Consider the following 17,281-nt stretch of genomic DNA (forward strand, 5'->3'; position numbering starts at 1 on the left):
AAAAATCTGAAGATGAAATTAAGAAATAAATCCTTTCACAAAAACATGACAAAGAAAAAAACACTGGGAATAAATTTAACAAAAAAGTATAAAACCTATCACCTGAAAATTACAAAACATTGTTGAGAGAAATTAAACAATATCCAAATAACTGGAAAAAGCATCTGTGTTTATCATCAGAAGACCCAACCCTGTTAAAATGGCAATACTGTATGTCTCTTCAGCTGAGGCAATCTATAACAAGGACTGACAGGTGAGTGCTGATTGCCAGCTGCATTCCCAGTAGCTGGGTGAATAAACTCTTTATTCCTGAATAGAGATAAAGGCATTGCATCTAAGTAACCACAACTGCTGCTAATCTATAGGTTTACCTCATTCTACATCAGAATCTCAGCTGACTCCATTGTAAAATAGACAAGCTGATTTTTAAAATCATGTGGAGTAGTAATGGACCAAGAGTAACCAATGTATCTTGAAAAAGAAAAAAAAATATGCAACCTCACACTTCCTAATTTCTAAGTTTACTATGAAGCAATGACCATCAAGACAGTGTGATACTGATAAAATGATAGACACATAGATGAATGGAATAAGTTGGAAAGTTCAGAAATAAGCCTACACATATTTTGGCCAACTGATTTTCGACAGGAATGTCAAGACAATTCAATGAGATAATAACAGCTAACGGTGCCAAACAACTGAACAGACACAAAAGAAAGAATTGGGATCCTTATCTCACACCATGTACAAAAATTAAGTAAAATTGATCAAATACCTAATTTTCATTGGTAAAACTATAAAATTATTGGAAGAAAACATAGGATAAATCTTTATAAATTTCTGTTTGACAAAGGAGTCTTAGAAACAACATGCAAAAATATGAGCAACAAACAAAAATAAATAGAATTCACCAAAATTAAAAGGTTAGTTTTCAAGAGACACCATCAAGAAAGTAAAAAGACAACCCATAGAATAGAAAAAAGTTTGCAAATCATATACCTAAGTTACTTGTATTCAAAATACATAAAGACCTTTTACAACTTAGTAATGAAAAAAAATGAATTAAAGGATAGGCATATGATCTGAATAAACATTTCTTCTAGGAGGATATGCGAATGGACAGTATACACACGAAAAGCTGCTTAACATAATTAGACATCAGGGAAATGCAAATCAAAAACATGATATCATTTCATACCCATTAAGATGGCTAAAATTTTATCATAAGTTATTAACAAGTGTTGGTGTGTATTTAGAGAAATTGGAACTCTGACAGACTTCTGTCTGGTATGTAAAATATTACAGCCACTTTGGAAAACAGTCTGGTAGTTTCTTTAATGGTTAAACACAGTTTCATTGTGATCCAGCAGTTCTACTACTAGGTATATATCTAAGAAAAATGAATGCGTATGTTCACACAAGACTTTGTACATGAATGTTTCTGAGAGTGTTATCATAATAGCCAAAATGAGGAAACAATCAAAATATCCATCAATGGAACAATGGATAAACAACACTTGGCATGCCTATCCAATGGAATATTCAGACATAAAAGGAATGAAGTACTGATATATTCTACAGGATGGATGACTCTTGAAAACATTATGCTAAGTGAAAAAGCCAGTCACAAATACTACATATTATATGACTGCATTCATATGAAATGTCAGAAATAAGGATTTATAGAGACAATGTAGATTCGTGTTTTTTTTTTTTTTTTTTAAGGATTGGGTGTATTAGGGGAATAAAGCTGTGACAGCCACAGGGTAAGGATTTATTTTTGATATAATAAAAAATACGCTAAAATTTACTGTGGTGATTATTGTCCATATCTGCAAATATACTAAAAAGTTGAATTTCGAGTTTTGAATGGGTGAATTTTATGATATATGAAGTACATCTGACTAAAACTGTTAAAAATAGGCAACTAATATGAACTGAATTGTAAAAATAAAAATAAAGTGTATTTCTCAAATGCTAAACAATAAAGAGAAAAATACATAATACCACTATCAAAATTTAAAATAGTCTTCTAAAATGATTATGTCGTTTAACTTTCTCTATGCCTGTGACATCATTAGTGAAATAAAACATTCCTTAGTGGTAGTCAAAATCTTCCTAAAGCTCCATGTACAGACTTGTAAATTAGTTTTCTTGCCTCTTTTACCAAATGATATGCACCTAATCCAGGAAGCTATCCGAAGGTGAATAAATATTCCAAATCAAAGTTTTCTCTTTTGCCTTTATTCCTCCAAAACTCTTTCTTTTATTCATATTTGATTTAATACTATCACTTGTGTATGGAAATTTTATTCTTGTAGCTATACAAAATGTCTAGTATAAAATATCTTAAATAGTTTGAGGGGGAAACATGAAGCAAAATTTAGTTCAATTTAACTGAGAATAAAACTTTGTTTCAATTGTTGGAAAATAAAAGTATGGAACCTACTTGTCAGGTTGATTTCCTCAAGAAATAGGCCCTGAGGAAAAAATCAGAGAGCAGGAGGTGTACTAGGGAGTGCTCCTGAGATCTACAGGTGTGGATAAGGAAAGATGAAAGCTGGATAAGTCGGAGGTAGAAGCCAAGATGAAGTGCAGTCGATGAAATGGCTCAGTCATCCCTGCAGTGAGTACTAAAAATTAGCGAACCCCTCAGAGTTGTCCCAAATTGTACACAAAAAAGGTTATTTTAACCCTGTGTCAACCCTGGATGAGGGCCAACCTTGCATGGGTTCATGACCTTTGGTGATGATCTTCATCCAGGGCAATGCTGGGGTATTAGCATCTTCAGCTGAGGCAATCTATAATAAGGACTGACAGGTGAGTACTGGTTGCCACTTGCATTCCCAGCAGCTGGGTGAATAAACTCTTTATCCTTGAATAGAGATAAAGGCATTGCATCTAAGTAACCGCTACTGCCGCTAAAAGAAATACTGACTTACTGCCTTCAATAATAAGGTAATTAAAATTAATTAACTATTTCCGAATGAACCATAATAAACCATATGGATATAATTACTCCATGTACAGATATGTCTCTCAAAAATTCAGCTATTAATCTTATTAATGCTCATTTGATGGCAGTGTTTCTTTTTTTCTAGTGACTTTTCAGATTTTCTCTTCTGTTTTACCATTTACAATGGTTTTTCTAGGTGTGGTTTTCTCTGTACCAACATACTTGGAATTTGTAGCTCCTCCTGAATCTTTCTCTTGATATATTTCTTCCCTTTGCCTTGCCACATCTCACCCTACCGTGCCTTCTGGTACTTTACTTAGGATAATTGACAATTTCATTTTTGTCTCAAATGTTTCTTATACTCTTTTATCCATTTTCCATTGCTTTTCCCTTCCTGTGTAATGACCTATGTTATAGTTTACTGATTCCGTCAGTTTGTTCATGTAATTTTCTGTTAAAAAGTCCATTTTGATTAATTGCTATATTTTATTTTCTAATTTCTAGATTATCCACTTTGTTGTTTTCTATATTCCAGTTTGCTTGTGAATTTTGTCATTTGTTAGATACAGTTAGTTACAGTTGTTTTATTGTTTACAATAATTCTAGGATTTTGATCACATGTAGATCTATTTTTATTGAATGTTTCTAGTCAGTCTTAGACAACTTAGTATTTAGATGTATCTAGCACTTTTTTATAGTTCTGTTCATTGTATTTGGAACATTTTAGAAGCTCTAAATGGTGTTATCTTCCTCCTGAAATGATTTAATTTTTAGTTGACAATGATATATAGTATGAATACATGTAGGAGTGCCTGGGCTTCAAACTTCAGAGGGACCAGTCTATTTCTTTCTTTCTTGTTTTTTTTCTTTTTTTTTTTTTTTTTTTTCCAGTAGTACATAGCTTTTCAGAGGGCTCAACTAGAGACCTAGAATATTTGCTTTTGTTATTCATACTGGGCATGCCCTAAAATCCATGTTTTAAAACCCCAATACTATAAGACAACCAGACACTCTACTGAGGTTTCATGACTCAACTTCAGCTTTCTGTTTGTTTTCTTGGTCTCTTATTTCACGCAGATTAAGAATATGAAAATAATCTTGAGATGATAAATGGCATAAAATATTGGGTCGTCTTTTTTGTTTTCTCTTTTCTTCAGAAACTTGGTCTCTCAGAGTTTGCCTATCTTTGAAGCCCTGAACTTCAATATTTGGATTCTAGCCCTGTGACACTACTAAGAGCACTAGGCTGCTACTGTTCGCATTGTTGCTGTTGTTATTGTTTTTATCTGCTCTCTGCTTATTTACAGATAAGCACATTTATCAAGGGGAGAAATTATGTCAAATGTCTGGTGCGTCTCAATGCACTTTCCACTAAAGGGAACAAATACTCACTTTGGCCCTTTTTCTGATACCAGAGTGAGTATTTATGAACTATCCTCGGCTTTGAATCAGTACTAAGTGATGCAAATAGGTAGAGAATACTAGGAAATGGGAGTGATAGCCAACCAGGCTATGGGGCAAAATGTTAATTTTATCACATAATTTTCCAGCATCATTTGAAATGATTATATGTTTTCTGTTCCTCATTCTGTTGATATGATGTATCATATTGAGTGATTTTTACTGCTGAACCATTCTTGCAACCCTAGGATGAATACCATTTGGTCAAGATAGATGAATTTTTCAATGTGTTGTTGAATTTGGTTGTTAGTATTTTGTTGAAAAATTTTGCATCAATATTCCTCAGAGTATTGGCTTGTAATTTTCTTTTTTTGTTGCATATTTGACTTTGGTATCAGATTAATAATGGCTTCATATAATACGTTTAGAAGTATTCCCTCCTCTATTTTTTGGAATTGTTTTTGTAGAAATCATATTAACTATTTTTTAAATGTTTGGTAGAATTTAGCAGTGAAGCCATCAGGTCCTGGACTTTTCTTTGATGGGAGACTTTCATTATAGCTTTGATCTTGTCACTTTTTATTGGCCTACTGGGGTTTTGGTTTCCTTCATGGTTCAATCTGGGTAAGTTGTATTTATCTGGAAATTTATCCATTTATTCTAGGTTTTTCAATTTATTGGTATATAGTCATTCATAGTAGTCTCTAGTGATCCTTCGAATTACTGCAGTATCAGTTCTAATGTCTCATTTTTCATTTCTGATTTTATGCATTTGGGTCTCCTCTCTTCACTTCTTAGTCTGCCTAAGGATTTGTCAATATTATCTTTTCAAAAAACCAAATTTTGTTTTGTTGATTTTTGTATGTTTTTGTTTTAATTTAATTGATTTCTGCTCCAATCTTTATTATTTCTTTTCTTCCACTAACTGGGTTTGGTTTGCTCTTGCTCTTCTAAGTTCTTTAAAAATGTATCATTAGGTTCTTCATTTGAACTTTTTATTCTTTTTTGATGTAGGTGCTTATTGCTATAAACTTTCCTGTTGGCACTGCTTTTACTGTATTCCATAGGTTTTGGTAGGTTGTGTTCTTATTTTCATTTGTTTCAATAAGTTTTTATATTTTCTTCTCAATTTTTTCATTTACCCACTCACTGATCATTCAGGAATACATTGTTTAATTTCCAAGTGTTTGTGCAGTTTTGAAAGTTCCTCTTGCTACTGATTTCCAGCTTAATTTCATTGTGTTCAGAGAAGATACTTGATATGATTTCAACTTTTTAAGTAATTTGAATACTTTTTGACTGGTTCTATAGGCTAAGATATCATTTATCATTGAGATTAAACCATGTGCTGAGTAGATGAATCTGTATTTTGCAGCTGATGGACGAAATGTTCTTTAAATATCTATTAGGTCCCTTTAGTCTACAGTGCAGATTAAATCCAACATTTACTTGTTGATTACCTGTCTGGATGATCTGTCCATGTTGAAAGTGGGGTGTTGAGGTCTCTAGTTATTATTGCATTGGGGTCTAGCTCTCTCCCTAACTCTGATAACATAATGCTAAAGAAGATGAAGCAAGTATGCACATACAGGCAGGAGGTAAATAGTACCAAAAACAATGATGTCTTCATAATCATTTGGTGGCATCATGTTTTCTCGGATGTTCCTGATGCTTATGGGTGTTTGTCAATGTCTGGGCATTGAAGAGTTAGGAACTTATTCTAACCTTTATAGTCTAGGCTTGTTTGTGCTCATCCTTCTTGTGAAGGCTTTCCAAGTATTCAAAGGGAATTAAGTGTTTTGATCTAAGTATTTTGTCACTACAGCCATATCTGCACTAGAGTGTCCTGGTAACACTGCAACTCTTGCCAATTCCTAGAGGTACTGACTTGGTGGGCTTGAGTAAGACCCAGGAGAATTCCCTGAATTTCCAGTCAGTGTTTCTTTTCTTCTTCCCTTACTTTTCCTGAAACAGAAGGAGTTTCTTTCTTCCATGTTGGGTTGCTTGGATTTGGGGGAAGGGTGAAGCAAGAACTTCCGTGGATACAGCAACTGGGACTGTGCTGGGTCACACCTGAAGTCAGCATGGTTGTGTGTCTCACCTCAGGCTCATGACAACTACTGCCTTGCTACCACTGTTTATTCCAAGCCTAAGGCCTCTATAGTCAGCAGGTAGTGAATCCTGCCAGGAATGGGTCATTCCCCTTAGAGCAGCAAGTTCCCTTCAGACCCGGGGTGGATATAAAAATGTTGTTGAGGGGCTAGAACCTGAAATTAGGGATTTCAGAAATCTGATTTGTGCTTTATTTTACTATGGCTGAGCTGGTAGCCAATTCCAAGACAAAGTCCTCTTTTTTTTCTCCTTTCTCCAAGCAGAAGGAGTCTCTCCTCCAGCTGAACTTTCTAGCATTGGGAAAGGGATAGCACAAGCACTCACGTGGCCACCACAGCTGGGACTTCTCTGGATCACACCTGAAGCCAGCACCGTTGTGGGTCTTGACTGTACCCCGTGGCATCAACTGCCTGGCTACTCCTGACATTTATTCATGGCCCAAGGGCTATTTGAACAGCAAAGTAGGAATCTTATTAGGACTGGCTCCTTTCTTTCAGGAGAGTGGGTTCCCTTCTGGCTCAGCCTGGGTCTAAAAATGCCTTCTCAGAGCTGGGTCCTGGAATCAGGGACTTCAGGAATCTGCTTGGGGCTTTATTTTACTGTGGCTGAGCAGGTACCCAAGTTGCAAAACAAAGCCCTCTTTATTGTTGTCACTCCGTTTTTGCAGGTGAAAGGAGCCTGGAACTAGCGATTTCAGAAATCTGCCTGGTGTTTTACTGTGGCTGAGCTGATATCAAATTGTAAGACAAAGTCCTTGTTTCTCTCCTTTCTGCAAGCAGGGGTCTCTCCGTGAGCAGACTACCTGGGATTGGGGGAGAGGTGACACAGACAGTTCCTTGGCCTGGACAGCTGGTGTCTCTCTGGGTTATGTACACCCCACTACCTCTGAGCCCAGCACAGCACCAGGACTTGCCCAAAGACTACAGCTTTTGTGGCCTGATTGCCTTTCAAATTTATGCAGGACCCCAGGGCACTTTAGTTCACTGGTGGGGAGTGCTAGCCAGAACTCAGGTTCCTACCACTGAGCTAGAACAGTGGTCTAAATGCTCCTTCTATGGACACTGACGGAAATCTGCCCTGTGTTGTGTTCCATGGTGGCAGGGCAGCACAGAGTTCCAGTATAAAGTTCTACAACCACTTCACTGTCCCTCCCACACACAGATTCTGTCTCCACATGTAGCCTGAGTACAGGGGAGGGGTGATGTAGGCAGTGAAAGACTGTCTTTCCTATTCTCTTTCCTTGACAGGATATTACAACCAGGTACTGCGATTGCTCACTTGATTTTTGTTTCTTATCAAGGTGGTTTCTTATATGGATAGTTGTTCAATTTGGTGCTCCTGGCAGGGCAGGGAGAAGGTCACTGGTGGGTTCTATTTGGCTACCTTGCTCCTGAATGTGTTTCAAAGATATCTCTACTCCTTAATGAATTACTAATAGATGGTACATATGCTTACTTTTTTTATGTGTGCTCTAAAGTCATTTCGATGTTATATTAATGGCAACATAATTTGTATTGTATTTTCCCATCTTTTTTTTTTTTTTTTTTTTGAGACGGAGTCTCGCTCTGCCACCCAGGCTGGAGTGCAGTGGCCGGATCTCAGCTCACTGCAAGCTCCGCCTCCCGGGTTCACGCCATTCTCCTGCCTCAGCCTCCCGAGTAGCTGGGACTACAGGCGCCCGCCACCTCGCCCGGCTAGTTTTTTGTATTTTTTAGTAGAGACAGGGTTTCACCGTGTCAGCCAGGATGGTCTCGATCTCCTGACCTCGTGATCCGCCCGTCTCGGCCTCCCAAAGTGCTGGGATTACAGGCTTGAGCCACCGCGCCCGGCCTGTATTTTCCCATCTTAATGTTTGGACACTGTTCAAAATCTGAGTACAATATTGACCACATCTCAATTTTATTCTTTCCACATTGTTTTTTCGTTTCCCAACACTTCTAATGATCACACTAAACTTATATTATGACAAGAACCAAGGCTATAAAATATTTGCAGACAGCTTATTCTTTTGACAATATGATTCTTATTGGCATGATCTATGCTTTTTCCTTGGACAGTTGCATTCATATTTCCCATATTTAGAGAAGCAAAATAATCTAGTGACCCGCAGGATAAGATAATAGTTCCTCCTCTCAAATCATACGTTAAAATGCATTTTTACGTTTGGTTAGGAGTCTATCAGTATTTTTGTTTGGGGTTTTAAGAAAAAGAAAGTGTGAGGAAACATGATTTGGAGACACTGCTGAGTGTGGAAGGAAACACATGTTTTCTACTTCTCTTGAGAATCATAAGTTCCTGTCTTCCTAGGAAAAGACTGATTGTTTTTGGTCATACCAATAAGTAACCACCTGAGTCCATTTTAAACCCATCGTATTTGATCAATGACAACTTCCTCTGGTAGCATATTTCTTAAAGTCTGTCTGGCAGCAACTGCCTTTTCCACTGCTCAGGTTTTTAAAAGTCTGTCAATCCGAACTAATCTCCATGTGATAACCTTTCACAGCTATAGTTCAACCAATCCCGAAACACATTCACTTCTCAAGGTCTGACAATACCTGAGAGCTCTATTTTTTTTTAAACCCTATATAAGATTATCTCTTTACTTTTCCTCTCTTTCTGTCTTCCTAGGAAAAGAATTATTGTTAAACAAAACAAAAAGCTTTTATTTCAGGCAATGAATGATGGTCTCTTTCCTTTGGCAGCCTTCAATGAAAACAAAACTAAATAGTCTCTACTTTTAGTGTCATGTTCTACAAGAAAAGGACACAGATTTCTTGAGTGAAGGAATCTACCCCGTGCCTATATTTCTTCCTACATAATTTGGAATAAGTTATTGCACATATTAGGCTTTCAGTAAATCAAATGATTTAAAGATGTTTCAGTTGCAAGCTATTTTATGTTTATACAATCTATTGTTGTTAAACTGAGGATTTTAGCAGTAGACATTTTATTTAAAGAAAATTTGACACCAAATCTAACTTTTAACTAACACAGCATAATGGTTCTGGGTGAAGATATAGATGTGGAAACTTAACTTTCTCCCATTTCTTCTATTTGTTCCTTACCTCCCTCGGGTCTCTATGATGCTTTACATCAGGTGAAACTTCACTAAATAGAGTTTTAAGCCACTAATCTATTCCTATTCTCTAATTCAAAAGATGAGAAAGATGAGGGAAGTAAGGCCACAGTGACTTTCTCAGAACCATCTTAATTATGTACAAATTGAAATCGTTCTCTTCCATGACTGGCTACATTTCCACACATGCAATCCTTTTGGTCTTCTAAAATGCATTTTCATTTTCATTCATGTGAGTTTATATGAAGTTAATTATATTTTGCAGTAAAATATTAATTTTTATGTTTTTCCTGAAAATAGGAAAAATTGTAATTATTTTCTGCTAATATCAAGTAGCACTGTTTGTGATATACTTTTATATTATTTCTGGAATGTTTATTGACTTCCTCTATGTACTCACATATCTTTAGTAGGCATCTTGTTATTTTTAAGTTTTCATTTATATTATCTAAAATTAAAATTTATAATAATTATACATTTCTGTTATATGTTATTACACTAGAAAAATCACATTAAAACAATCATAACAAATTATAATTTTATTTATAATTTGAGTAGGAAGTATGCCTTGGCTTTGTTAGATATACATTCATTATTTTGTAGAAAATATATATTTATTTTTCTCTTAGAGAAGAGTTTTATTAAGTTAAATAAAAATTTTAATTAATTTATCAAGCAAATACATATTGATCATCTCTCATGCACTTGGTATTATTACATGCTCTTGAAATACACCCAGGAACTAAACAAAGATTTCTACCCTCATTTAACTTAGATTTTAAGACAAAAAATAAATGAATATAATAATAAAATATATGAAATATCATAAAATAATAAGTATAATAAAAAACAAAAATAAAAAGGGTATGGGGAACTGGTACTGTTTTTGTAAAGGCACAGATTATAATTGTATTAGAGTGGAGAAGGCAGAATGAAATGAGAGGTGGCATTTTAATGAAGATCTGAGAGATATGAAGAAATTAGCAGAAAAATATATGGGTGAAGAGTTCTAGGAAGAAAAATAATCCAGTATATAAGGATACTAAAACAGAACACACGAAGATTGTTCAAAGAAGAGTTAGGAAACCAGGGTGGCTCAGTAGAACATATAAAGGACAGAAATGTAAGATGAGGTCAAAAAGATGATAAGAGGCTAGACTCAATAAGGTCAGAGCATATGAGGCTTTTAATCTGAGTAAAATGAGGAACTATTGCAGGGTTCTAACTGAAGAGTGACCTGTTGTACTCAGATTTTAATGCGATACCTCCTGCTGCTGTGCCCTGAATATTCTTTTAGAATCAAAGAGCAAAATCAGAGAGATGTGTAGGAAGTAATTAGAGTACACTAGTCAAGAGATGATTACTTGTACCAGAATGGCCAATAGGTTTTGCTCCAGAGTTGGGTGAAGAGAGAGAAAGGAGGAGAAGGAAAGAGTGGAGGACAGAAGGACAGCAGAAGAGAGAGATAAAAGGTGGACCTCAGGTTTGGGGTTTGATTAAGTTGTGAACAACTGAGACAAAGTGAATTGCAGGTGGAACAGGTTTATAGCAACAAGATTAATATAGTTCAGTTAAACATGTTGTATTGGGGTATCAATTACACATACAAGAGGAGATGACAGTTCAAAAAACATGTATTGATTTCAGGCTAGAGATAATACAAAATCTACAAACAATATATAAATGGGATTTTTAATGATCATAGTTAAAGAACAGAAAATGTCCAACAAATGAGCCCTGAGACACTTCAACTTTAAGAGATCTATGAGAAATCAGGAATCTGCATAGGAGACTGAGAAGAAATGACCAGGGAAATAAGAAGAAAACCAGGAGAATGAGTCCCAGAAGCCAAGTGAGGTAATATTTGTTTTCGTTTTCATGAAATAAGTGATTGAACATGTTAGATGGGGCTTAGATGTCATAGAAGATTAGAGAAATACATATTTAACAACTTGAAGGTCATTGATGGCTCCCACAAGAACAGATTCGATGGTCTGATTAGAGAGAATGGGAGTGTAAATGGCTCCTTCAAGGAGTTAAAGGTGGTATGAATAAAATTATTAATTTGTGAATTTTAAATTATTAATTTGTAAGTTTGAGCCATGCTCTCCTAAGTAACATTGAACATGTCTCTTTTGAATAAGCCTAAACAGGCCTAATATGCAAATATTTGGAGCTTTCTTGGATCATATAGTATGCTGTTCTAGCCAATCTTAATGAAAAAAGTGTTTTATTTTCAAAAACACTTGTAGAATTAGTATTTTACGCATTTTTTAAACATAGGCTTGTGGACACTCCTGCCTCTGGATTTCAAGAGAATAATTTTAAAAGGATTGGTAGAATAAGACCGGTTTATATGCTTAATGTTTTCTAATTATTTTCATGGGTTATACTTACATGTTCTTAAGATAGCTTGACAAGTTTTATTTAGTTCATGCAATGGTGTGGGTTTAATTTCTCTAAATAAATTGTATTCTTGTTCTTCAATTCCAGAATATAAATAAGACCTTAGGTGTTACTAAGTATAGGTATCTAAGCAAAATAGAAACCACCAGATTGAAAACAATCTCCTGGTTTCTCAACTGGGAAGATAGCTAATCCAATGCCTGACAAAACAACATTTCACTGCCCACAAACTGTCACTCCAGCAGTCCTTCACAAAATTCCTTAAAACTTGATACTATCAAGTTCATGGAATTTTTTCTTCTCTAAGCTAAATACACACAATGTATGACTTCTCATTAGATGTAGTAATTTTGAAACAGCATTTCTATTATTCAAGACAGGAATTCAAAATTGTGTTTCTAACAGCAACAGCAGCCACTTTCTGATGTTGGCACCAATCTCTTTTCAGTTCATGTTCCACTCGCTACATAGTGGAACATTTGCTATGCATCCTCATGGGTGTACAGAAGTATCAGGCTACTTTAGAACCACCTGTCCTCATGGATGATAATAAAACTAGGCCCAAGTGAATTTTTGCAGCAGGATAGCAACCTGTGCTTTCATGTCACAGCTGTTTCAAAATGAAAGTAAATGACATAAATAAAATTTGGCATGAAGATAAACTTGCCTTTTAGGTGTATTTAAGGACCTGGGGGATTGTATGGAAATAGAAGGATGTGCAAATTGAGAAAATGTATTCCAAAAATTACCATATAGTTTGTTATATCCTAATATCTCCAAGAGAGTCCATTTTTACCAGTTTAGAATAATTGAAGTAAAAGCCAGTCTCTATTAATAAATAAGTCAAAAATTATTTATTCATAAATACATGCCATGCATGCATGTATAAATTCATTTTACATATATAGATCCTCCTTAGGCACACTAAAAATCACACTACCCAATGTAATAATCAAATAACTCTTTAAGGTAGGCATAGTTCTCCTTTAACATGTAAGGACACTGAAGAAAACAGAATATTTAAATTGTGTAATGCTCAATGTTTTATATTTCATATTCTTGTTTCAGCAGACATTACTGGTTGCCTAATAATTAGGCTCCTCCAACAAAATTCCTTGCTTACAAAATGCAACTATAATTTTGTTTAGTTATCGGAAGATATATTTTCATGGATCCCTCTCCAAACCCAGGGGTTAAGTGTTAATTACTGTAAATCAATCTTGACAATTCTATTCCTCTGCTCAAGTATCATGAAGATGGCATAACCTAAACAAGTAAAATAGACAGGAGACTCTTACTACTGTTTTCTTTTCCCTCATAAAGAACACAAGATAATGTCTTCAAGCCTTTGCACATGTTTGTGTTATGACGTGATACTGGTAGCTGCTATATTCAACTAGCAACTACAAGTGACATGTCAAGAGAAACCCGTAAAAGTTAATCAGAACACTTGCATCATTGAGCTGCTACATTAATTCACCCTATAACAGCTTACCTCTGGACTTGCAGTTAGGTGAGATAGTAAGTTTCTTAGTTATATTACCAGAATTTCTTTTACTTGCTATAGAAGCATCTGATGTAGCTAGTACATATTGGAGTAGTAATTTAAAAACCATTATTTGTGATTCAAAATAATGGGTTCTTGTCATTGTAAACCTGACATTATTTTAAAAATGTAATACTTTTACTAAAATGAGATGGAATATTAGTAAAATATTTTTTCTTCTTTTCAATTCATATAGTGGAACTACAGAATTTTGGTATTTAAAAAGTGCATACATATCAAAAATGTCAGCTTCCTCATTTTAATTTACAAAAATTGATACCCAAAGCTAGTTAGTTGCAAATCCATCTCTTCAGTCACCTATGCAATTGTATTAAGTAAATCCTGCATTTAAACCCCACTGCCATTAAAAACAACTATGGCTTATCAGGGGAAAAATCTTGTTCTCTTTTAGCCTTATTACTATTAAGTGCTAACTGGGATAAATAATACATTGTAATACTTTAGTGAGGATTCAATTATATTATGCATATAAAAATACTAGAACATATTAGCTACCAGTCAATATTGACTTTTATGCACACCATCTTCTTATGCAGAGTGTTTTACATATTACAAGAAATACAGTTGAGAAATGAGTACTTTGGTTAAAATTATTTGTATTTCTCAGAGTATTGTAAAACTTCCTTTAAATTGAAATACACATTAGCACATTAAAGCCTTTGGGAAATTCTGGAATAAAATAATCTGCATTTTTAATGTAGTGCTACATAGAAAATTACTTCAAAAATTAGAATAGAAAATCAATAAACATGTATGAACTCACATGCATAAGCTCACCATCAGGATGCTGGCTAGGGTTTGCAGTTACCTGAAGGTTTGACAGAGATGAAGATCTGCTTTCAAGATGGCTCACTCACTTACCTGGCAAATCAGGGCAGATTATTGACATAAGGATTCCATTACTTTTCAGGTGTACCTCTCCACATTGCTGCTTATGTGTCTTTATGAGATAGTAGTTGGAGTCCACAAAGTAAGTAATCTAAGGAAAGGAACCAAGGAGGATGCTTCAATGCCTTTTATAACTTATTTTAGGAAGTTACACAGGCTACCTTTTCTATGTGTTATTTATTAGAAATCAGTCACTAAGTTCATTCCATTATTGATGAGAAGAGATTTCAGATCCATCTCTTAAAGGGAATAATAACAAAGGATAATAAATATATTGTTAAACCACCATGGAATATTTGTAACTTTATTTAATCCAGATTTTCCTGAAGTTTTTTTTACCATAGAAATCTATATTAAAGTAACATGTTTCTAAGGATTCCCTAAAAGTACCCATGACATAACCAAATTCTATATGGTTTTATTTGAATATATATATATATATATATATGAAGAAACTTTTTCATGAGAAAAAGCTTGAGTATTTCTAAAATATTCAAGCAGCTTGACAACTGTTTGTTTTCAAATACTCCCTTGAATTGTATTTGTGGTTTTTGCTTGCTTCTAATAATTCATAACTGTTGATCATGATCTAAATTGGCAATCCTAATTTTGGATTATACAATGGCACATAAAAATATATGTCCCGGGCGCGGTGACTCACGCCTGTAATCCCAGCACTTTGGGAGGCCTAGGCGGGTGGATCATGAGGTCAGGAGATCGACACCATCCTGGCTAACATGGTGAAACCCCGTCTCTACTAAAAATACAAAAAATTAGCTGGGGTGGTGGCAGGCGCCTGTAGTCCCAGCTACTCGGGAGACTGAGGCAGGAAAATGGAGTGAACCCAAGAGGTGGAGCTTGCAGTGAGCCTAGATCGCACCACTGCACTCCAGCCTGGGTGACAGAGTGAGACTTCATCTCAAAAAAAAAAAAAAAAAAAAAAAAATTATATATATACATATGTATGTATGTTTTGGAGAGACATTTTCTATCTGTAACTTGGCATATACTGTTGTCTTTTAAAGTTTAAGTGGTGTTATTAAGGGTGCTGACTAGGATCACTATTCTGCAATGTGAAGCTGTTAGGAATGAAATCAAGTTTTTAAAGCAGTGTTCTATTTTTTCAACAACCAATAGATTGGTAAAATGGAACATTTGTAAAATATCCTCCACAATCTAAGGGTAAGAAACACCCAAAGGAGTGAAATTCTAAAGAGTTCCTTATGCTTAACTGTAATCTAGAAGTTTTTAAGCATTGCCATAGAGTTTTCCTGAAGTTGCCACATACCTGCCTAGTTCCTTAAAGCAGCTGGGTATATAGGAACTCAAACAAATGTCCTAGTCATAGATAACGAATTTCCAGCTGCTGGAGTACCTCATATCTCTCTCTTTAAAATGTGAGTATCAGCCAAATCAAAGAGTCATTTGGGATCTGAGACCATTTAGGAGATACATGATATCTGCTATAATCAGTCAAATGGGAAAGAATAGCTTCACTGGAAGAGAAAAACAAGATACATGTTACATGAACGTAAGCATGCACAAACACAGGATGTTCTCCCAGGGACACAGATTAAATGAAAGAGTTCTATATTTTCTGTTTTGTAGAGAAAAAAGGACCTAAGAAAATCAAGCGTTGCAATGTAACTGTCACGAGATGGCAGTTGCTTTACCTACTGTTTTGTTTCTTACTGAAGGTTTCAGCTATTCTGTGCCCCATGCAGCCCCATCACCAAGAATTGTACCTCTGGGAAATGATAATTTTCCACAAGAGCAATTTTTGTATCTAAAAGATAAGGGGAATATGAGAAGAATGGTTGTTGCTGTTAAAGTATGTCCTCAGGATTATAAACTGCATTATGCAGTCATGAACTTCTGTATTAATGTCATTTAACCTTTGGCAATTTTAGTCAAGAGAGGATCTTGTGAAGGATGGTACATTAACTTTTAGAAGTGATGGGCTGTGATATTCCTGCTGTGATATTGAATGGCACTGGATGAACTTCAGCACAGTCTTCTAAAGATATAAGATATTTTCTCTCTATAGGGCAAAGCTTACATACATGAGGGCAGAACTGTGAATTCATATATTTCAACCTGTCCTTGAGTAGTAAGACATAATGGTGCCATTTGAAAATAATTCTATAAAATAACTCACTTTTCTGGTTCCTGTCCACTACATTTTTAACTGTTTCATTATTCTATTTGTTCTATAGAGAGATAACTGGAAGGTCATTTTGTATATATGTGTCTTTATGAGATTGGAGTTGGAGTACACAAAGTAATTAATATAAGGGAAGGAATCAAGGAGGAAGCTTCAATGCCTTTTATAACCTATATTAGGAAGTCACACAGGCCACCTTTTCTATGTGTTATTTGGGTCAATTATATATATATAATATATATCACATGCACTATATATATATTATTGAGCAAATATATATATGTATATATATGTGTGTGCATATATATTTGAGAATATATACACATATATTTTGAGAATATATATACATATTATATATATACACACATATATATTCTCAAAAATTCTAGACACTTTCAAACTATTTAGGAAAAAATCTCTAAACAAATAGTTGAAACAATGAACTTAGGCATTAGTAGAAGTTTATACAAATTGCTGAGAGAATAAGATAAGTAATTATCTGGCTGAGTTAAGCCATGAGGAAAAACATTCCGTCTAGGGAGATTAAGGGCCACCTTCTTGGGTGGAAAAAGAAACAAGGCAATGAATACAGACCTGGAGTCAGATCAAAATTACGTCCTTGGACTTCTATGTTTTGAATGACTTTTGACATATTACTTAACCTCCTGGTATTTCAGGCACCTAAATTATACAGTAGAGATATCTCATATT

This window comes from Papio anubis, chromosome 13 (assembly GCF_008728515.1).
Source record: "Papio anubis isolate 15944 chromosome 13, Panubis1.0, whole genome shotgun sequence".
NCBI classification, from domain to species: Eukaryota; Metazoa; Chordata; class Mammalia; order Primates; family Cercopithecidae; genus Papio; species Papio anubis.